Here is a 22,693-nt window from a genome sequence, read left to right as displayed (position 1 = left end):
TCTCGTTGTCTTTTCGTGGTCTCTTGAATACCTTACGCTTCCTCATCAGATGCCCGTCCGCACTCTGCTTATAGATGCAAGCAGTGAGCCCTGCGTGGGGGACACATTCCCTGTGCCGCCCCTAAATAAGATGGGGAGGGGCAGGACCCATGAGTGCCGCCCCTGCCTGCGGGCTCCATGTGGTCCTGGGACTTGATTTCCTCTTCGGTAAAATGAGGGGTAATGAATCCCACACCAAGGGGAGTGCAAAAGGCTTTGCATAATGTGGGATATGATACAACCTACAGGGTCTGTAGCTTGTTCTTTGGTCCTCAGATAAGCCTTGGATCCTCCTTTTTCAGTCCCTGCAAACCACACACACACCTGCGTTCTATACAGAGCTGCAGAGCTGTGGAAGATGCTGAGGTGGCTGCTTAATTGGCTGTCACCTTGACTTATGAGGGTCCCATTGACATACACCCCACCTGCATGCCAGGTGTATAATAGGCGCTCTGAGTCCCTGGCCTCCCTCCGACTCTCATGCCCATATGGGCCATTTTGCATACATTTTCTCATTTAATCCTTATAATGGCTCTGGGAGGAGGGTCTTAAAGAAGACCAAACGGACTCCGGGCAGTGAAGTGACCCACCCTAATCTCCCAGTCTTTGTATCAGAACTAGTGTAGGTATAATCCTAATCTCTGAACTCCAGATTCAGTGTGCCTTCCTGTAGCCCACTCAGCATCCACCCCCTGGCCCTCCCGCTCCCCACCCCCCTTAGCCCTTTCCTCCCCTCCCCCAGGGCTGGGACCAGGTCTTACTGGCTTTGTACCTCCCTGGATGTCCCAGCTGCTCCGTGATGACTTGTGGAATGATCACATGGTGGGTGAACAGAAGAACTTGGAGCTGCTTTGTAAAACGCAGAATCTCCCACCCATGTGATTCTGGTCTCAATAAAGAGCGAGCGGTTGATTGATGGACAGAACTGGGCTTTTCCCACAGGCCTATCACAGCCAGCATCAGCCAGCCTCTTTCTCCCTGGCCTGTGCCATGTTAAGCACTGCTCCGAGAGGGTTTGTGTTTACATCGGTGCACGGGGAGGATCTTTGGTAGCCACAGGGCCACCTCGGAGCCCTGCAGGACGGACTGGTCTTGGGGAAGGGGCTGAGCTAGACCTCAGCCTGCACAGAGCAGGAGGGGGGCCTGGGCAAGGCGGTGGGGGGCATAATTGCCAGAAGGCCATGTTTCAAGCCCTGAGAACTCTGCTTACCAGTCAGTAAGTCATTCACTACACCCCTGACAGAGTCCTCCTCTGCCTCCCCTACCTTCCACCAGGTCCCGTACAGCTGACAGAGGGAAGGGCAGGGCCAGCTGAGGGTCTGGCTTCTCCAGGGAGAGGGACCTCTGGAAGCCTGAAGGATTCCATCCTCCACTGGAACTGAGTGATCACCCAAGCCCCTGGGCGCTCTGAGCTGCCGAAAAGAGCTGGCTCAACAGAAGTTCCCAGGAGCTTGGGCGTCTCCGTCTCCCTGCCCTGGACTCCTGTCCAAGGCTCCTTCCAGGGAATTGGAGTGTTGATGGGGGAAGGAGCTCTCAGGAGCTACCTACAGCCCGACAGACCCCATGAAGGGGCACATGCGTGTCCTTCGCTTGGGTGAGAGCTCGTCATGAGAATCAGCCCCATGCTTCTGGCTTCCTGCTCACCAAATGGCAGGGTGGTGCCCTTCGCTCACAGGCGCGTAGCACTTTGTGCGAAAAAAGTGCCTTCACGTGTGAATCTGAGCTGCTCAGCAGCCCCCGGAGGGCGTCTGGGGAGTGTTTTCACACCCTTTCTACAGAGGGGGTGACCTGTCCAGGTATCCCCGGGCTTGCTTTGTGGCTGCCTGATTTTCTACCCTTACCAGCCCCTCTCCACTCTTGGGTGGCTAAGAAAGGCTAAGAAATGAAGCGTTGTAGACTATTCTAGATGGTCCTGCCGGGCACCCTGTCTCACCTCCAGGTTTTATTTACCTCCAGTGACCTCAGCAGGAGATTGGGAGGAGCGGTCAGGGTTTTAGCTCTGATTGGTCAGAGAGGGCAGGTGCCCACTGTTCAGGCAACAGGAACTCTTCTAGACTCTGTGGCCAGGGAATGAAGTAAGCTGCTGACTCCAGAACACACAGCCGCTGGCCTCATGGCCTCTTGGCTGCCCCACATTCAAAGGCAGAAATCAGGGCGAGCCAGTGGCCACTTTCAGTGGTCTGTCCACAGAGTGGGCTAGTGACTCAGCTTGCCTCCCACATTCTCTCTGCCCACTCTGCCCTCCCCGCCACATCAGGCCTCTGACCTCGGGTACCTGGGCCACCCCTCCCCTCCCCGGAGTAGGTCATACCCTTCCCTTGATGCTCATCATGGGTGGACAGCTGGGACCAGCCTTCCCCAGAAGGGAAATTCCAGATCCCACTAAATTCCAAATTCCATGGCCTTATCTGGCACCATTCTGTCTGGCCTTTGATGGGCTTCCTGGTGTGGGAGGAAGGACCTCCCCACCCTCAGAGAGATTATGGGGGCCCCCCACTTTCCCACCACTCAAGCTCCCTGGGTGTGTCATGGGCTTGTCCCATGGCTGGAACACACAGGTTGTTTATACAGAGAGCAAAACACAGCAGGGTATTTGGGGGAGGGGTGGACAATGGGCCTGGCCAGACCAAGCAAGCTCCACAGTGGAGCCATCCCATTCCACACCAAGGCAAACTGCTGCATCTCCCTGAGCCTCAGTTTCCCCATCTGTTAACTGAGGGGTGGGAGGAGTGAGTTCTGAGGTCCCTTACAGCTTGGAGCTGTACATTTTCTGAAATCCCCTTAGCCCAGCAGCCTGTAGAATTTCCTGAGTGCCAGACAGGCAACTGTGACACCGCTGACGTCTTCCCGGCATTTCCTGTCTATCAGGACCCTATAAACAGAGGGTTGACCAGAGTGTGGGTTCTGCAGCTGACAGGAGTCCGCAGTTCCCACGTCAGTAAACACGCCTCTCTACCGAGTGGCTGGCTCCTTCCTGTCATCCCAGTCTCAGATGTCCCTTCCTCAGAGAGCCCTCCCTGATCCCCGTGCCTCTTTTACTGTCCTAGCACTTGTTACCACCGGGAAGTATGTGCACTTACTTCCGTACTTGCTGGTTCATTGTCTGTCACCCCACTATCACTCCATGTGCACAGGGCCGTGTCCTCACTCGGTTCTGTATCCCCAGCGCCCGGTTCTGTATCCCCAGCGCCCGGAGCAGTGCCTGGCACAGGCTGGGTTCCTGATACCCAGGTGCTCAGTGAATGAATAATCAGGGTTGTACAGAAGAACCTCCTCGAGTTTTTTCACCCCTGCAGGTCCCAGTAAAAGTCTGGGCATATGCATTTTGACAAGGCGCTCCAGGTGACTCACATGTACATCTCGTGTTCATAAGAGACAAGTTCGGAGGTTTTAAACGTTAGCAGAACGGTGGGACCACCTCTGCCTAAGTCCCACCCAGAGATTCTGACTTCATTGGTCGTGGGGTCTGGCCTGGGCATTGGGAGCTTTAAGAGCAACCCAGGTGGTTGTGTTGTGCAGCTAAGGTAGAGGGGGCCCAGGAGCCGAGTCATCTCTAAGGTCTTTCTGGTCCAAAGGCCTGCAAGGTCAAGCCACTCTTGTTTCCACAAGGCAAACCCAAACCTTCAAGGGGGATCCGCTCTTTCCCCACCCTCCTGCACAGATAAAGCGATACCCTGTTTGACCCTCACAGATGAGGTGGGAGGGTTGCCCAGGGCCCTGCAGCCCCTCTCCAGCGACTGCCCAGGAGCGGCTGGTGGCTCTCTGCACGGCCCTGCCCCTCCTTTTTCCTGGCAAGGTGACTGAGCTGCGTTGGAACCTGTCTCTCCCCCTCCCCTGATAGCGCGCAGTTTTAAATAAGATCCTCATTTACCAGAAGTTCACACCACAGCTTATGTGTTAGATGAGAACAGCAATCTTGTGTTCATGGGGGAAATGTTCTGAGACGCAGTCGGGGGCTGCAGGAGAAGCGATGGCAGAGGGGGGTGTGTGCGGGAGGAAGCCGTGGAATCTGAGCTGGCACCGGCCCCGGTCCCGGCCCTGGCAGTGCCACGTTCCTCTTGGCGCAGCGCGTGGCCGGTGGGGGAGGTGCCACCACTTTGCAAGATGACCTCACGGCTGCTGGAAGGCTTGGAGCTGGGTGGGAGTGTGATGTCAGCACCAGCTCCACCAACTGGCACCCCAGTGCTGCTCTGGTCATTTCCATGTCTCCAGTTGGTTCAGGTCATGCTCTAGCGGTTGACCTGTTCGTTGCCTCCTGCCTTGCCTTGGAGGCTGTGATGAGGAAGGGGTTTGGGGGCCATGGACAGACACCGCTTCTCCCCCACAGCCTTCCTGCCTTACTTCTTCCCAGCCCACACTATGCGGCATCTAAAGCAATAAACAAGTTCCAGTTGTCCGGGTCTTTAGTTTTCGTGCCGTCCTTCCGACTTCTCCGTGGTGTGGGTGTGTGCTTCCTTGCTTGTGCAGAGGAAGAAGCTGAGGCTCGGGGGAACCTGAGTACCTCGGAGAAGGCTCCTGTGGCAGAGCTGTGACCTTGTGCCAAGATGCCAGTGGGCTCTGCCTGCACCTGGTGGGGGACTGGAGGTCAGGTCACTGTCACATCTCCAGTGTGGCCTGCGGTATTTTTACTCACACTTAGGCAATGCACACGCAGGGCATCTGTCTGTTCTGGTGGCCTGAAAGCCAGGAGATCAAGGATGAAATGCCAGAGTGCCTTGTGACCTTGAGCAAGGCTGATTCTCTCTCTGAGCCTCAGTTTCCCCACAGGTAAACCGGAAGAGTGGGATTAGGTGGACTTTTAGGACGGAGCTGCCCTGCAGCTCTTCCTTGCAGGTTTTCCAGTGGGCCCCGGCAGTGAGGAAGTGGGGGAAGAGGGTCTGCGGTCCAAGGCTGATGCGCTGGTAATAAATACTGAGCTGACAGATGCTAAGCCGCATCTCCAGCCTCTGAATAAATAAAAAGTTGCCCAGAATAACAGCCCGGAAAATGCTGGGGCCCTTCCCACTGGCCATGCCTTTGTGCCTCCTCCTCCCACTCCCTCCTCTCTCCCTCCCTGACCCCTGTCCATCACTCACTCCAGCCCCAAAAGCGAGCCTGTGCGGTTCCAGACTGGCTTTCGTTCACGGCTCTGCAGCCTGCCTCCCACCCCCCAGCTGCCACAGCAGCTAATGAAGACCAGTCCCTGCAGATGACAGCTGGGTGACAGGCCAGCCTGGCCCTCCCGGGCTGGGGGAGGGCCCAGGGGAGTGCGCCTTTAATCCCCAGAAGTCTTTCTTTCTTTGTCAGGCACTTGCTGGCATTTCCGGCCAGTCCCTGGGAGATGAACTAACCCAACTCCAGCAGGAGGCTGTCCACTCTGATTGATTTTGGCTGGGCTGGGGCCACCAGAAAATTAGGGCCCGGGTGTGCATAGGTGGCCCCAGACTGCTCCAGGATGCATGGGTCACCCTTAGTTTGAGGTTTCTTTGATGTGTGTATGTGTGTGTTTCCTGTCTCTTCTTGTTATAGTTCAAGTTTTCAGGGGCAGAGACCCAACTGTTAGGTCAAGCGTAAAGTCACAGAACATTAGCATGAAAAGACATCTCCCTCATTTTACAGACGAGGAAACTGAGGCCCCTGAATGGGGGTTGCGGGGTGGGGGGAGGACACCTGCCCAGGGCCACCCAGCCAGAAAGTGTCAGAGCCTAGATTTGAACCCACATCTCAGACCTGTGCCCTAACCCCCACTGCCAGTGTCGTCCTCCAGGAGCCTCTGCCGGGCACACAGAGATGACCCCTCATGCCCCGGATAATTCCAGCCCCCGAGGAATCTAGGCCAGGGGATCAAAGCTCCTTGGCCCTATTCTTGGTTTATGGATCACCCTGGGACAGCAATGCCCGGTCAGAAAGCCTGCTTTCCGCTCTACGAAAGGTACCACTGCCATGTTGGGGTTTCACGGAAAGTCGGGGGCCAGTCCAAGAAGTGAAGTCCCTCCCGTGGCCTCCTCTGGGTTCCCAAGCTGTGTGAGAACCCGCAGGCAGGCCCCTGGCATGGAGGCCCAGAGCACCAGGCACACCCTCCCTTTGCACGGCCCTTTGTGGTTTTCACGTGGTACCTCCAGGGAGGATCCCAGGTGCTCTGTGCAAGAGGCAGTGGGCTTTTAATCCCCACTCCACAGATGGGAGTGCTGAGGAACCTTGGCCAGCGTCTTAACTGACCTCCGACCCTCTTCTCCTGCTATCTTGTGGAGGTCCCAGGGCCAGCCTGAACATGTGGGGCCCGAGAGCTGGACTGGGAGGGGAAGATTTGGTATCTAGACCTCCTCCTGGGCAGGCCGGATTCCTCCTCAGGCTCCACTGGTCCAGAACAGACCACCCTGTCCCCTCCCTCCCCAGCTCGCCCAGGCCAGTCCCCTCCTCCCCTCCCTGGCTGCAAATGCCGGGCCTCTGGTGCAGGACTCCTGCCTCTGACATTCCACCCCAGAAGATAAGGATCCTGTCTGGCGCCTGAGTGCTTTTTCCCCTCCTTTCCGAATCTGTTCCCTGATTATCTGCAGACAGCCCCTCACTAGGGGGCCACCAGAGAGGGGCCCAGACCACAGAGAAAGGGCTGGGGGTGGGGGACCCGACTGGAGGCCTCCAGCCACCAACAGGCCCTGCGGGCCAGACCTTGCTAGCTCCCCTCACCCATCTGGGGGCTTGACAGCCATTCCCTAAGCCCCCCTGTAGCCTGAGCCTCCAGCCTAGTGGAAAGCTGAGGACTGGTTTCCCTGGTGGACCGACCCGCTTCCGTGGGGAGAAGGGGTGTGTGGGCTGGGGTCCAGGAGGGGGCAGAGGGTGGGGTCACTTCCGTGGTCAGCGTTCCTCAGCCTTGGACCTGGACTATGCCCAGTGGGGGTTGCGGTTGAAGCTGTAGCCAGCCAGACGGCCACATCCTGTGGGAGACGCTGGCCCTTCCCAGGCCAGACAGAGGCAGAGGACACTTAGGGACGGGGAGGGAGGGTGCTAGAAGGCTCCCAGAGCCCAGCCTTCTAGCTCTGGTCTCAGTGGAGGGCCTGGGCTGGCATGGCCTCAGCCTGAAAAGCAGAGGTGACTCCCCACCACCTGGGCTTAGGCCCTGGCACCATCACAGAACCACAGCCTTAGAGTGCCAGGGCTCTCAGCATCTGGTCACACTTAGGCAATCAGTGCACACATAGAGAGACTGGTTCAAAGCGAGAGGGTCAGGTCCTCTCACTGGCAGGCAGATGCTCCTCGTCTTCCAGGGGTCTGCATCTTGGTCCCACCACACGGGGCGTTGGGAGCCCTCGATTCAAGTCCATGCTGTATCCCTAACTTGAGTGACCTTGGCTACGTTTCTTTCCCTCTCTGGGCCTCATACTCTTAAGCGGTAAACTGGGGAGGCAGCCTGTGTGGAATGAGGACATGCAGCTTTCTCTCGGTGGCTGGGAGGAGGGAACCTCAGATACCTGAGCCCACACACACCACCTTCCCAAACCTTGTCTGACTTCCCAGGGTTGTGAAGACTAAATCTGATGTTGGAGTTGATACCTTGGCTTGGAGTAGGTGCCCTACAAATACCAGTAAGATCAGCTGTTAGCGGGTCGGGCTGCGGGAGCCTGGGCAGTGGAGTATCAGGAGGCTGAGAGGTCCACCATGTCCCTCCTTGTGTATTTGCTGGCTTGGGCAAAGTCCCTGCCCGCAAACTCCACCCTCCATCCCCTCCCCCTTCCCATCCCTCTCCCCCTAAAACCATTTGGGGGAAGGGAAGCAATGCAAGATAATTTTTTATGGCTTCCTGGCCCCGGAGCCAGAGGGCTGAGGATCTGGTGGTGTGGGCTGGATTCCTGAGCCTCCCTCCAAGCCTTCAGCTCGTAAATATGAAGCCCAGGGCTGGGGGGAGCTGGCCGTTAAACTGTCAGCAGCGCGCCCACTTAGAAAGTCGTAAAGCGTTTCTCGGAGCTCCTCGGAGCTGGGCCCAGGGCTCTCCCACCCCACCCTCACGGCCTGCTCACTGGTGGGTGCTGGGCTCCCACTGTCTGAGCCCCCATGCTAACCACCAGTCACTCCTGCTTTCTTCCGGATCTCACCATTAGCTATGCCTTGGTTTCCCTATGCAAAGCAAGTCTGCTGTGCTTCTCCTCTGGGGGGATGGGTGGGAAGGCACAGGCTGGGGCGGGGAGGAGGGAACGTCCCTGGAGCTCTTTGAAAGCCAGTGGAAGCTTCACGTAGGCCATAGAGGGGGTGGTCTGCACACGATTTCTCCTCCTGAGAACAGTGAAGCCCCATTATTTCTAATTCCCTTCTCTGTGCCCAGCCTAAGGGGACCCAGAACCTGCCTCAAGGAGCTCACACAATTGCAGTTAGAGCGAGAGAGTGGATGCCTATGAAGAAAGCTCACATTTTCTCTAGCTCAGAGGAGGGGTCTCTAAGGCTGGAATGGAGGAGAGCTTCCTAGAGGAGGCTGAAATGTGGGCCGGACTGGGTGGCGGGAGGAGGAGTGGGGGTGGGTGGGCTTGCTGGGTGTGGAGAGGCAGAGGCCAAGGAGCCAGGACCTGAACTTGGGGGCTGTGTGAGTCACGGAGCTTTGTGAGCACACTGCACAAGGATCCCTCTCTCTCGGTCACCAACGCCCGCGCTTTGTAAACAACCTCTTGGCCATAGAAGGGGTTCAGGTGCCACCTTCCCCACTCCTTAGTCATGTGTCCTTGGACCAGTGAGTTGGCCCATCTGAGGCTCATCGTCAGCTTCAAAATGGAACTCAGAGCGATCAACCCCATACCATCCATCAGCATGAAGTTTAAATGAGATTCTGTGGAGGGGAATGTCGTTCAGTGGCTAAGGGGTCTGGAGTCGGTTAGCCTGGATCCAACACTCAGGTCTGCCTCTTACTGACCCTGCGGCCCTTGGGTGGTTATTTCACCCCTCAAGGCCCCAGTTCTCCCATCTGTAAAATGAGGGTCAGAGACGTAAGGATTCAGTGTTAGCTCTTATTACGAGCAGCGCATTTATAACACCTGGTCTGGCGAAGCGTAGGCGCACAGTAAAATTGGCACTGGGAGCCTCCTGCCTCCTTCCTCAGCCTGCCTCTAAAGGGCCAGGCAGCGACAGCTTTATGGGGGCCCGGAGTGGTCTTCACTAGGGCTCCTTAAGTCCTTTTTTTCTGTCTTAAAAACGTTTAACGCTTACCTTAAGGCAAGTAAAAACAATAAAAGGCCAGCCAGTCCATTTTCCTCATTTGTGCTGAGCTGGGTGGGTCGCAGGGAGGAGGGCTGGTAACCTGAGCTGGGAAGGATGAGGAAGGTAGGGGGAGGCCCCTGCAGGGCAGGTAATTGGGTATAGAGGGGCCTCCTCTGTCTTCCCACGGTTGGGGGTGTAGAGAAGGTGGCTTCTACTGTGTTGCCTCATTAACTTCACCACAAATAGCCCAACTGCCTGTAACTCCCTTAGGCAGAAATCCCGGGCCATTCAGAAACTAAATAAACAGGAGTGTGATCATTAAAAGTAAGCCGGCCCTAGTGCGCCCCCACCATGGAAAAACCTATGAAAACACCAGTTTCCCTTACAGTTGGAGCCCCTGGAAGGGATTGTTGGGAGAACTCGGAGGTAGACTGCTCTGGAGCGTGCTGATGGCTACCCAGGGGGGCGTGAGCGCTAGAGACACCCGGGCAGGCTTGGGCAGGGCCAGCCCTAGACTGGTCTTCAGGAGGCTTCCCTTGACCCCAAGCTGTGCTGCTCACACTCACTGCTGTCCCCCTGCTCTGTGCTGTGTATCCCCCTCCCCATTGCATCTGCACTCTCTGCGGGGCGCCCTCCAGCTCCAACTTAGAAACTGAGGCATGATAACCCCTTGCTTATTTCCCTGCCCCTGGGCTGCCCTGGGTGGTGGAAGGTGGGAGAGGGGGTGGGTTCAGGTTTGAGTGGCCTGTCCTTGAGCCACACTGAACCACCTCTACTGGTGCCTGTGACCCAGGAGAGGCTGACCTAACCTCCTGTCACCTTGCAGACACTTTGCAGGCTGGGGTTTACAAGGCAGTGGATGGCTTTGGGCTGGGGGGTGGGCTTTATTTAGCATCAGCTCTGGGAAGGGGAGATGTCTTCCATCATGCAAGGTCAACAGTGACTCCCTCCCCAGAAGAGTCTGGTAACCGGAAGGGGCTCCTGAAGCAGCAGGAGGCCCAGGCACAGGGGATGAGTGAGACCGATGGCAGTCATCTCATTTGTGGGGTGGGCGGACAGCGGAGCAGGCTGTGGTTCCCCATCCTGCTGAGCAGTTAGGACCCCCTCACATGTGTCACTGAACAGATGGCTTCCCATCTCTGCCCATTTCTCCCCTCACTGGTGGTTCCTACCTGCTGGAAGGCCCTGAGGGTCAGTTGGAGGATCCTTGAGAAGTGCTCAGAAGTGCATGCCAGGCCCCTCCCAATGCTAATGTTGGGATTTGGTGCTAAGCCGAAGGGGCCCAGCCCAGAAGACCAACTCCACACACCCACCACTGTTCTCCGTTCAGCAGCACGGAGCAGGCGTCCCAGGTGGGCGATGGGCAGCAGGCTCCTGGACCATGTGTGGTAGCCGCTGTCGAGGGTTCTTGGGTAAGCCTGAGGTCTAGATTCCACAGGTCAGCTTCCCAGGTCCTCTCCTATTTCTCCATGTGTGCCCTGTACATGCAAACTGCCGGGCCCGCCCTCAGGGAGCTGCCCACCTCGGGGAGCCTGGCCTTGGGATTGTGGAGAAATAAACAGGTGCCTTATGTGGGGTGCTTGGAGGCTTTAGACAGGCGAGAGAGGGTGGCACATTAGATGCCGCCACTGCTGAGCCGGCCTCCCCTCCCTGTCCCTACCTCCTGCCCCCCAGAAGCTCTGCCCCAAAAGAGCCCCAGAGATTGTGAACTGCACTTCTCACACGCCAACCTCTGCTCCCCACCCCCAAGTGGCACTCGCCTGCCATGTGGCTTGCTTCATTTTTGGACGACTTGGATAGATGTTGGTATCAAGCCCAAATGTGCCTCCTCTGGCTTCTGCCTGCTGGCCCTGGACCAGCCACTGTCGCTAAGGACACTATAATTCCTCTGCTGCTGTAACCTCCGGATCCCTAATTCCCCTTCCCCTCTGGGACTCCAGTACCCCCAGTAACGAAAGAAAGCTCTCAGGGCATGGGCAGTGTCCCCGAGGATCAGTGGTGCCAGCTGTGGAAGTGATGCGTGTGGCCTGCATCTGGTAGGCTCAAGAACGGGCACAGGACCAGCAGGGTGGGTGTAGGTAGCGAGCCTGCAGGCCCAGTCTCCATCTTTCGTCTGCCTTCTGCTCCTTCAGACTCTGGCTTCCCGAGGGACCCACACAATCGCTTCCTGTTAGGGTCATGGCTAAGCAGAGGCCAGGAGCAATGACTTCCTCCCTGCCCAGCGGACGCCTGCTTTCTCTCTGACCAAGACAGACATACCCCTTCTACCCCTCCATATACCAACTGCCCCCACTACCCCTCACTGTGCGGTCTCATTGCTAACAGACCAGGGGAACACAGAGGCATGTTTGATATTCCTGGCCATCCTGTGTGGCCTGAGACCCGCTGTGGCTGAGAAACCAGAAGAAGGTTCCTTTGACGGCCCTTAAAAGTAACAGGAGGCAGGATCCTTGGTACTTACTAGTCCCCAAGGGCCAAAGAAAACTTTGGTGGGATTCCTGTCTGGCGGGAGTTTGGAAAAGGCCGCTAAGCTTCTTTTCATTTGAATCCCCGATTCTATGATTCTTTTAATTTTAGACTTGATGTTTCTAAGAGTCCATCTTCATGGTAGCCTCCACTTGTACACTCTGCTTGTGTCAACCACATTCATCCTGAAAGCCTCCTTGGGCAGGAACTCTATCCCCATCTTCTAGAGAAGCAGGGAACCAGCTGGGGTTGCACACCCTGGCAGCACGCCGCAGACCCCACACCGGAATCACTGCTCTACTAGCCTTTCCTGCGTCACGCCTCGCTGCCTTCTATGGCTCTCAGAGGTGATTGACTTCTGCTAGAGGAGAAGTTGCCCAAGTCTCCCCGAGGTCACAGATGCCCAAGGGCCCCCTAGAGAGACTGTCCCTGTGTGGCTACAGAAGAACTCCCCACAGACTTCCTAAGTAGAGCCTCAGGCATTTTTAAGAAAATATGCTTTCAGAGAGAGGAAGGGAGAGGGATAGAAACATCGGTGATGAGAGAATCATTGATTGGCTGCCTCCTGCACACCCGCTATGGGGATTGAGCTTGGACACGTGCCCTGACTAGGAATCCAACCTTGACCTCCTAGTTCATGGGTCAGTGCTCAACCACGAAGCCACGTGGGTCAGGCAGTTACAAAGGCATTTGAAGGCCTCCCCAGACACCACGTCTGTTCTGCAGCTCAACCCCCTGAAGTCACAGAACTGGCTTGTGTCATGGAACCCGGTGGCTGACCATGGCCAAGGTTAGCGCTGGCTCCAGTGGCCCGAGTGTCTGCTCAGGGAACGAGCCAGAGGCTCTAGTGAGTACGTGAGCCCCTAGGGTCAAGAGCTGCCCTTGCGAGTGGCCTTGTCCTCCCCCAGGCTGAGCACTGCCCAGGTAGCCCGATACTATCTGAGGGCTGGGCGGGAAGGTTGTACTTACCAGGAATATCTAGCTTTGTCCCTGGGGGGCAGGGGCCAGACTTGAACAATCACAGTGGTAACTAGCACCAAGACAGGAGGCCTGTCTTCTTCTTGGCCTGGCACCTCACCAGGAGATCCCTATCTAAATCACAGGCTCTCAGAGCTGGAAGGAGCTTCCATTACCATTGCCCCAATTGAGGCCCAGAGCCTCCACGTGCTGCCCAGGGCTGCAAGATCATAATGGTGTTCACTGGGCCATTAGAATGGGTTAAGGCCAGGTTAATCTTAAAAACAAACTTCTAACAATGGGGATAATAGCAGCCCAGGCCACTGCCCTGTTATCCTACACATCACCTCCGATGAGATGACAGCCTGGATCAGGCATGGGGCTGCCTGGAGTTGCACGGAGAGGAGGTGAGACTTGCCTGGACATCCCTGACTCCTAGTGGCTTGAGGCTCTGAGGGGGTGCAGAGAGACCCGAGATCTGAGGCCCTTTTTCCTGAACTAACCTCAGCACTGTGGAGGGGGTGGGAAGGGGCAGTGGGGCTCAGTCAGCCAGTTTTCTGTGGGCCTTCCCTCTGTCCCCCCTTCCTGTGTAGTATCTCCTGCCCATGTGCCAGGTGCTGTGCTCACACACCAGCTCCCCTGATTCTGCCACAGGGGAGATGATCTCCTTTGTGCAAATGAGGAAGCCAAGGCTCAGGAGGCCCAAGAGGAGAAGGCCAGCGAGGAGTGAAATTCATAGGGAGGTGCTGAGAGGTCCCTGAGCTAGTTCGGCCAGAAGAGGGAACCCACTGAGGGAGAGTAGGGACTGCAGAGGGATGGGGCGCTAGCCTGGCAGGCCAAGAGTACCTGCTGCCCCCTCCTGCCACATCTGTTCCCGCACATCCCTGGGTCCAGGCTCTTTGTCAGGGGCTCCTGGAATCTTACACACACACACAGAGACACTTCAGTGAGGCCTGGGTGAGGGAGAGCCGGCTGTGTGTGCCATCCGTCTGTCCTGGGCTTGGCCCTGCCAGCAGCAGAGCAGCCGGTAGGACCGTGGGACACCTAGTGAGGACCCAGCCTTCCACTGAAGAGTCTGGGGGCCAGCTTCAGGGCCAAGTGGAAAGCACGTGGCTTCAGGCTCAGTTTCCCCATCTGCGCAGAGGCCATCACACCCTCCTCTAGAGCAGCGCTGTCCAGTGGGACTTCCTGTGACACAGGGGGGTTCGCTCCCTGTGCTGTCCAATATGACAGCACTACTGCGTGTGGCTGTTGAGTAGTGGAAATGTGGCTGTACAACAAGAAACTGAATATTTCATTGTCATTAATTAAAGATTAAACAGCTGCATGTGGCTAGTGGCAACCATGTTGGATAGCACAGCCCCAAAGCTTCTGGAAAGATGCCATCCATTGTGTGTCCAGTACAGTGCGGGCAGTCAGCCAGGGTTCGTCCCCTTCTGCGCTTCCCAGAGGGGTTCCTCACAGACAGGCCCTCACCCATCCCACCCGAATGGCCAAGCCAGGTGGACCAGAGAGCCCGGGCAGGGGGCGGGGCGGTGGCAGGCGGGAAGGCTTGATTCAAGAAGGCCTTCTACAACAGAGAGGGCAGTAGCAACCACAGCCGTGGTGATCACATTCGCCCGCAACTGCTCTTAAAATCTCTCCGTGCTTTGACCTAATAACATTTGTTGAGTTGCTAACCAAGTGCCAGACAAGACACTGTGTGAAGGGCCCAACATGTCCTGTAACCTTTGGGGCAAAGCCTTGTTCTCCCCACTTTGCAGTTGCGGGCACCGAGGCCCAGAGAGTGAAGCGGCTTGCCCAAAGGGACGTAGCGAGTGTGCCACAGCACCAGAATTTGCCCGGTGTGTCTGTCTCCGGGTCTGTGCCTTTTTCACGGCCTCCTGTCGCATTTATTCTCCACCTGCTCTGTGGTGGCTAGTACTGGACCAGGCATATTTGGGGGACACGGAATTGCATAGGGCAAGGCCCCTGCCTTCCAAGTCTCCTTCCCACATCACTCTCTATGCAGAAATGGTAAAGAACACCCCAGGGCCCAATAGGCAGGAGTTTCTGAGCCTTCTCTGGGTGCAACAGGTATGAAGCCTGCAGGGCGAGGCTGGCTCCCCAGCCTGGGACCACTCGGGCTTTATGGCTGAGCCCTAAACCTGGGTGCTGAGGCTTGAATGATAACCTCTTAAATGGCATCCAGAACCCAGCTGTTTCCTGGCACTGCAAAAGGCTCGCAGTAAACATCAGTTAGTTGAACCTTCTCCAGTGTTCTCTCTCCAGTGAGCCAGGCAGGAGAATCATATCTCATTTGTCAGAGGAGGAAACTGAGGCCTGGAGGAGCCTCCCTCAAGGCGTGCCCCTGGGTCCTGCCCCTGCTCAGGTCAGAGCAGGGGGGCCCCCAGCTCTCCCGCCACCTGCTCCAGGGTGTGTTCCACTTCCCACAGCTGCTTTTCTAGGATAACCAGGGAGCGGGTGGAAGGAAAGCGTTCAGCTTGCATACGCAGGGAGGCAAATCATAAATATTACAACATCCACGAGGAAAAGAGGGAGGAGGGAAGGCGGATGCTGACAGCAAGGATGTCCGCTTCCGAGAACCTGTGTCCTCCGGCCCGGCTGTGAGTGGGGGGATCATGCCGAGTCACTGGGACAGCCCAGAGTGTTTATCTGTCTGTGTGCCTCCAGAGTGCCAGTAGGCGCAGGGTGCTGGCGTGGCAGTGTGCGTCCATGGGTGAGCATGGCACGCAGACCAACTCCCGCTGTGCCTGGCCCTCCCCAGCTTGCTTCCCAGTTTTCCGGCAGACAGATGTCTCCCAGATGTTTCTCACTTCCTGCCTGGCTCCGAGCAGTGCGTGTGTGTGTTTATTTTGGACAGCCCACTAAATAATAACCATTTTAAGAAAAGCTTTTCATAACCCGGTTCCCACGAGGAGTCAGAGTTCAGGAAATAATCCCAAGTCTATTCACTATTGTCCCCTGGCTCTCTTCTCTCTGACCTCCACTCCCCCCACCCTTGGGGCCACTTTTGAAAAGATTTCCTTTTATTCGACGTGACGTGTCCTCTCTCCGTGACGCTGGCTCCTGGGAAGCTGGGGCTGGATGTTTGTGAAGAGGGGGTGAAGCTGGAGCTCAGAGCAGAGAACCTTTAGAGCTTTGCTACTCCGTGGTCCCCGGCAGCCTCACCTGGCACCTTGTTGGAAATGTAAAGTCTCAGTCCTACTCCAGTCTCAGAGTCAGAGATCTGCAGGAGCCCAGGTGATGCAGACCTACTTCAAATGTGAGAGGTGCTGGTCTGGGCCAGCTCTGCCGTGTTGGTGAGACAATGGGGGCTGACACAGGGGGTGGAGGCCCTGACATCAGACCTTCCTTAGCAAAACCCAGGTGGGGTCTGGTGGTGCAGATTAGGAGGCCCTGAGCCCGAGTGGCTGGGAAAGAGGCGGCCCAGCTACACCCTGGTGGGGGAGCCGAGGGGTAGATTTGTCATAAGAATGCCATCTATCCCATCCCTGGCAGCCAGTAGGGCAGCAGGCTAAGTGGCATACCAGCCTGGCCACACATTATGGTAAAGAGGTTTGGGCTGGCCCTATCATCTGCTTCTTGGGCTCTTAGTCCCTGCCCCGCCCCTAGCTGCCCTCCGGAGCTTGGCCTGGCCCACTTCCTCCCCAGGACATCTGGGCTGTCAGTGGGGTGCCACAGAGTGTCTGTTCTCCTGTCCCTACCCTACCTGGCTTGTAGTCCTGCCTCCTATGAAAACAGAGCAGATCTAATGTCAGCTCTGCTCACTTCTTAGGGAACCTGGGGAGCCTGCGGCTTTGACTGCTCCCCAAATCATCCAACTCTACACGTGCCCAGGGTTTATCCATCTCTCAGCAAGGGCCTGCAGCTGTCTTGCACACCTAGCTCAGGGTGGCTGTGCCCTGAGAGCCCTGAGACCCTGGCTTGGTCTTGACCTCCTGCAGCTGGTGGGTTAACTGGGGAAGCAAGAGTCCTGCCCTTGGAAGGTTAAAGCAAGACCAGACCCCAGTGCGGGAGACCAGCAGTTAGCAAAGGCTTCCCCTCAAGTAAGGACAGGGCTGACAGGAGTTCCTTCATGGACAAGGTGGGTGGTGGGGATGGGGTGCTGCAGGCTTGGAATGTTGAGATTCTTAGGGGAGTAGAGAGGTCCTAGCAAGGTGGAGTCCTCAGGGCCAGTGGATCCCGAGGTTCCTTTTGGATGGATGGTCCAGGGGCAGGCCAGGTCCTAATGGGATGGAGGTCAGGATGGTGGGGGAGCCCTCTCTAGGGAGCGAGTCTGAGGCAGGAAATGCCTCCTGCGCCCTCTGCTACGGAAGGTGACCAAGTCACATATTGTCGATGAAGTATTTCATGTGTACCTACTCTGACTTGGTAGGTACACAGGAAATGCTTCATCGGTACTCAGTGGATGAAGGATTGGGTGAGGGACTGGATGGGGAGAGGAGGGAGGGACCAGTGCATTGATGGGTGGTCCGAAGGAAGGGCAGGAGAGAAGGATGAAAGAAGGAACACAATCATCCTGACACTCTGCGTTTGTCAGAACCCTTTCCCCCACCCTTTGGTCCCATGCTCACCTCTGAGGGAGACTAAGCTAGAGTCCTTCTCTGTGGGGTTGATAAGACTAACCCAGACCCAGATCTTAGAAGCCAGCAGGCAGCCGACAGCCAACGGCCTCCCGTGAGGGGTACTTTACCACTGCCGTTTCCTGGTGCTCCCCACAGCGCGAGGGCCTGGCACCAAGTCCTCCACACTCCCTTGCCCATTCCCCGTGTGACCAGGGACCCACCCCACAGGCCGCCGGAACCCGCCTGATCATGTCCTTACTGCTTAGAGAATGCCGGCGCCAGCAGCGTCTCAGCTCCAGCCTTTCCCCAGATCCCAGCACTAACCAAGTGAGAAAGTCGATGGCCCCAACTGTCCATCAGAGGCATGTCCGGGCCCAGCAGGGTTGTCCAGGAAGCGGATCACTAAGCGTTTATTGAGCACCAGCTGTTTGGCAGTAGTTCATGGAGACAGTAAGGATAGTAGAAGTCATAGGCACTCACGGAGTCCGAGAACAGCGAGGTCGCAGGGAGGGGGCGGTTGCTCAGATTGTGGCGTGAACATCTCCAGCTCCTAGTGGAGGGCGTCCTGGAGCAGGTGCCCTTGGAACTGGGCCTGAAGAGAGGGTCGGGCCCATGTTCCATCTGGCCAGCCCCTGCAGCAGTTCCCACCACCCCAGCCTGGTAACATGCCGGAGAGGAGAGGTGAATTAAGGGGCCTGGCTTGTCTCTTTCTCTCCCACTGAGGGCTCCTCTCCTGGACAAGCTCCCAGACGTGGCAGACACTGTCAGCTGGTGGCCTCACCCTCTGCTCCAGACCTGACCCTCCGCATGGCTGGTCTAATACCACTGCCCAGCCTAGCAGAGCTGCTTCAGGAACCTGAGCCTAGGCCTGCCTCGCCTCTGGTCTCTAGCTCCAGGCTCTGGCAAGGCTGTGAGCAGTGACCACAAACTGGAAGCTGTGCAAAGTCGGGAGTTCTGTGCCATAGGGTCCCCAAGAAGTCAGGCCACAAGTGTTAGGCAGCAGAGAGCCTTAGGAAGGAGGTGCTTCCTTATTTGATTTGCCCGGGGTCTGGAGCTCCCCAGTGATTTGGGGTCCTGTGTCCAGGAGACCCCTCTCAAGGCCTCGAGGAAAGAGGACAGGGACCACCACACCTGCCTTTGGCTTGCTGCCGATTCCCCTCCTCCTACATCCCTTTATCTTCTTCCTCTGTGTAATGAAGGGTGGATGCAATGGCCCCCAAAGCACTGCCTGCCAGCATGTGACATCTCAGGGAAGGAGATGCTGGCTTCACCCTGGGAACCCTTCTGAGGCTCCTGGGCCCCTGGTCCAACTCTCATCTCCTGGTGGCAGCGCCTCTGAGGAGCAGAAGACCGCTAGGCTCCCCCACCCTCCCTGCCTGGGCAGGAAGCCTTGCCTCTGGGCTCAGACTCAGGCCTGCTCTGGGAGGCTGCAGCAGGAGGGGAGGGAGGAAGAGGGAAGGAGGCAGTACAGACAGAGCCAGAGAGAGAAGTCCTGGAGCCGAGGCCTCCCCTCCCCGGGCTCCTCCTGGGGCCTGCGCATCCTTACTCCAATCCAGGAGGGCTGGACCAGTGGGAGGCCCGGCCTCCCTTCTTTCCCTGAGTTGGCACTTTTTTCTCTGGGTGTTAAACTCAGCTCTTCCTCCCTTTTCTTCCATTCTTGACTGCCTATTAAATAATTTAAATATTTGGGCCTAAAGGGCTTCAATTATCCTTTAATTTACATTAGTAATTTATGTATTAGGCAGAATGGACACGCGGTTAGTGTAACAGCCCCCAGTAGACCGGCTGGTATCTGCTGCACTCCGTGTTCTTAAGAATCTCATCTTTTTCATTTGCATCCCAAGGTCTTTGTTTGGAAAGTGGCTCCTATACACACACACTTACACAGACTCATGCAGATGTTCATGTGCACCCACAGGAGGATGCCTGAACTCAGAATGAACATGGACATGCACCCCCTTACATGCATGCACGCTGAGGCAGAGGACACAGGACACACACACACACACACACACACACACACACACACACACACAGATATAAAATGCATACCTCATTGACCTGCAGTCTCCACTCCCACCTGCACCCTTCTTATTGCTACGGGCAGTGTATGCACACACGCTTGCGTGTGCATCAATTGGCCTGGTGGTCCCAAACCTAGCTCTCTCTGACAAAGAGGCCAGTGGGCAGCAGATGACATTCAGGTGGGCCACTCTGTGTCCTTGTTTTCTGTTCCTCCTTGTGGAGCCCCACACAGGCCCCTCACTGGCCTCAGGTTGAAGGCACATAGGAGAACATGATGTGGCCACTTCTTCAGCCTGTTCACATGCCACCAGCTCCAGACTCCTTCTGCACATTTCAGGCATGCTGCCCGCCCGCCTTGGCATCAGAGCCTTGCAGCCTGGGCACCAGCAGCCGGAGCTCTTGCCCTGACACAGCCAGGCTGCCACCGGGAGCTCATTCAGAATGGTCCTGGCTGCCCCTTGAATTCTGTGCCAGCTGTCCCAGCACCAGCTTGCAAGGGCTGGGGGCTTCCCAGGGAGTGGGGCAGCAGTAACAAAGAGCGGTGTTCCTGCGTGTGAGTGTGTGTTTGCGAGCTCAGTATCAGCCGAGATGGGCCCTGGCCCTGCGGGAACGTGCCTCTCAGCCCCGTGTTGAGACCTTGCTGTCGGGGCAAGGCTCTTTGGAGCTAGAGCGGTCCCTGAAGATATGGCTCCCCAGATGTCATCCCAAACACTCCAGGGGAGTCCCCTGGCATGATTCCTAGCCCTGCCCTCTTTCACCCTCACCTCTCCCCCATAGTCCCCAAAGTACAAGGTGGCTAGGAGGTGGGTAGTGGGCCACACAGACGTCCAGTTGATAGGGTATTCCATTATACAAAGGGAAGAACTAACTGCAGGTTAGGACAGCGTACTTATACTTAGAGAGTTTTCTAGTAAGGTCCCTCATGAGGTCCTAGAGTTCAGGCTGTGGCTCTGCTGTCTGGGATGGGGTGGGGCTGTGGTTCCCTTTGCTGAGCACATGTCTGGGCTCAGGAGAACAGTCCAAGGAGCCAGATGGAAAGTGTGTGGCAACAGGTGCCCATCTCCCTGCCCCCTCAGGGACTGCTGTGGCGCAGGCACCCTACCCCCGCAGAGTGGGGCGGGGGCACTGGGAGCCTGTGATAAACCCCACTGGGTCCAGGCCTCCTGGCTGCTGAAGGCCTCCTACCATGTCGGGGTCCAGGCCCGGCTCCCCAGGATCCCTTTCATGAGGGGGCAGTGCCAGTGGAGCAGATACCAGAGCCCCTTGTATCTGGCCCCCAGGGCTAACCATGACCCTCCAGCTGTTCTGCTGACTCCGAACAGGACCCTCCCTGCCTCGGCTGGCATGTCGCTGGTCCTCCAAGGAATCCTCGCCACTGCCCCTCTCCCATCCTTGGCCTCTCCCTCTTCCTTCATACGCCTGATCTGGCTTGGGTGCTGGAGTGCTTACTCCGGCCCCAGCTTAGCTCCTACCTCTCCCTGATAACCCTGCCTCCCCGGGCCTGTAGAGCCTGTACCTCAAAATCTAGGGCAGCAGTGACAAAAACGGTTTGTTTTTGTCTCAGGTGGCTGTTCTGAAAGCCTGAGGGTGACCACCTGGTGTGTTATGTTGAGAAGAATTCTAGGACCACATCTGGACTCGTTTGTAAAGATCTACATCAGTTAGTAATGTCTGCTGTGGGCAGGGGATTGGGGTGTGATGCCAGGTCTTTGCCATCAAGAGCCAGGGCTAAATCACAAAGTCACAGATTGCTCAGTTTCGTGAAGGCTTATCCCCCTCCTGATGCCCAGTGCCCCCACATAGATGATAGCTTTTCTGTGAGCAGAGCATACTTTCTGTCTCCCACAGATTCGACGTAGGGCTAGAAATAGAGTAGAAACTGAAGACGGGAACACTTATGGCATGCTAGAGATGGAAGGACCTCTGGAGGCCATCGAGTCCAGGGATGGCAAATAGGTTTCCTCTTGCCTACTGACTCTGAACAAGCAGTAACGACTTCCAGGAGCCGGACAATTTTGAGATGTAAGATTAGGCTCAGTCGGAAAGAGTGCCATAATCGATTAGTAATGTCTGTCATGGGCTCAGCCATGGCAGCAGTTGGACCACGGTATTGCTGTCTCTGTTACTTCAGCCTTCCAAATATATTGATATGGGTACTAGGACCCAGAGAGGGGTAATCTGCCGGAGGTCATTCCAGTACTTGTTTGAACAATTGGAGGATCCTGGCTCCTGCCAAGGGAGTCAAGGTAGGGAAGGCAGGAGCTCTCCCAGCACACGCTCGTGAGTTTCCCCTTGTGCTTGCCTGCTCACGCTCTCACCAAAACACATACAGCCGCATACACACATGCCCCAAGCATATACAGACACACAGCACCCACGCAAAACATGCACACTCGACTCAGCCTTCCCCCTTGACGAACCTCATCCTTTATAAGCTGGTCAGCGGGAGGCAGGGACAGCTCAAGGAAGCTTGGACAGATGTGTCTGTCTGAAGCAGGTCCCTACAGCTGCAGTCCTCATAAGTCTTTGTGCAGGTTTTAAACTTTTAAACTTTCACCTTTTACCCTTTAATATCGTGGGTGGGTGGTTGGTGCGATAGAAACACTCTGTAAATGGCATTTCAAGGCGAATTGGATTTTCTTCTGGCAGTTGCCCTGGACTTGAGGCTCACAGGCCACGGAGCGCACCTCCCTATGTGCGGGAGCGATTTTCCGTTTGCCCCACGATGGGAAACGGGAATCCGTCATGGGCCGTTGTGTCGCAGAGGCGCCCTGCACTCCAGTAAGTTCGCTTTTAACTGCTGTCCGTCCCTGGAGGTGGTTTTGCTCATGCCCGCAGACAGAGAGGTTGATGTTGTAGAGCGATGGCCCTGAGCTCCGTCCCCGTCTGAATCCTCTGCCACACAGTCAGCCCTGGGCAGATGAAGGAATGAGGGAGCCAAGAGGCAGCTCCTGGCCTGTGAGAGGCTCACAGCCGCACGGCCAAGCCCAGGCGGGGAGAAGTGGGGATGCTATTTCTTTTTCTTCAAGTTCTTTTTTTTTTCTCTGAAAACAACAACAAACCCTCTATAGGCTGGGATGTCTATTTCAGGCGAGTCATTTCATTTGCTCTCAAATGGACCTTATGTCTCTGGGACTTTGTGTCTTTAAGTGTACCAGGTGTGCCAGTTCTATAAGTAAATGAAGTGAGATATAGGGGGTTCCCAACCCCCAACAAAAAAAGTAGTAGTAATGGGACTAGACTCCACAAAACAGTGATGAGATCTGAGTTAAAGTAAGTAATATATATATATATATATATATATATATATATATATAATGTGTGTGTGTGTGTGTGTGTGTATATATATATATATATATATATATATATATATATATATATATATCACAATATTTCCTCAAATGTCTGTACTTTAAAAGGGGGGGAGGGGGAGGGAGACAGTTAATGCTGTCTTCTGTGGTGTCTGAATCTTGAGTTTT

At 56.1% G+C, this 22,693-nt stretch overlaps 1 protein-coding gene across 1 annotated transcript in view; it reads left to right on the top strand.

Annotated features, from left to right (window-relative positions):
- Positions 1-22,693, top strand: part of UNC5B (unc-5 netrin receptor B) — a 79,552-nt gene that overhangs the window by 14,323 nt on the left and 42,536 nt on the right. The window lies entirely within an intron of this gene.

The sequence above is a fragment of the Eptesicus fuscus genome, chromosome 17 (genome assembly GCF_027574615.1).
Source record: "Eptesicus fuscus isolate TK198812 chromosome 17, DD_ASM_mEF_20220401, whole genome shotgun sequence".
Classification (NCBI taxonomy): domain Eukaryota; kingdom Metazoa; phylum Chordata; class Mammalia; order Chiroptera; family Vespertilionidae; genus Eptesicus; species Eptesicus fuscus.
The sequence above is the reverse complement of the archived record's forward strand: the minus strand, read 5'-3'. Positions and strand labels throughout refer to the sequence as shown.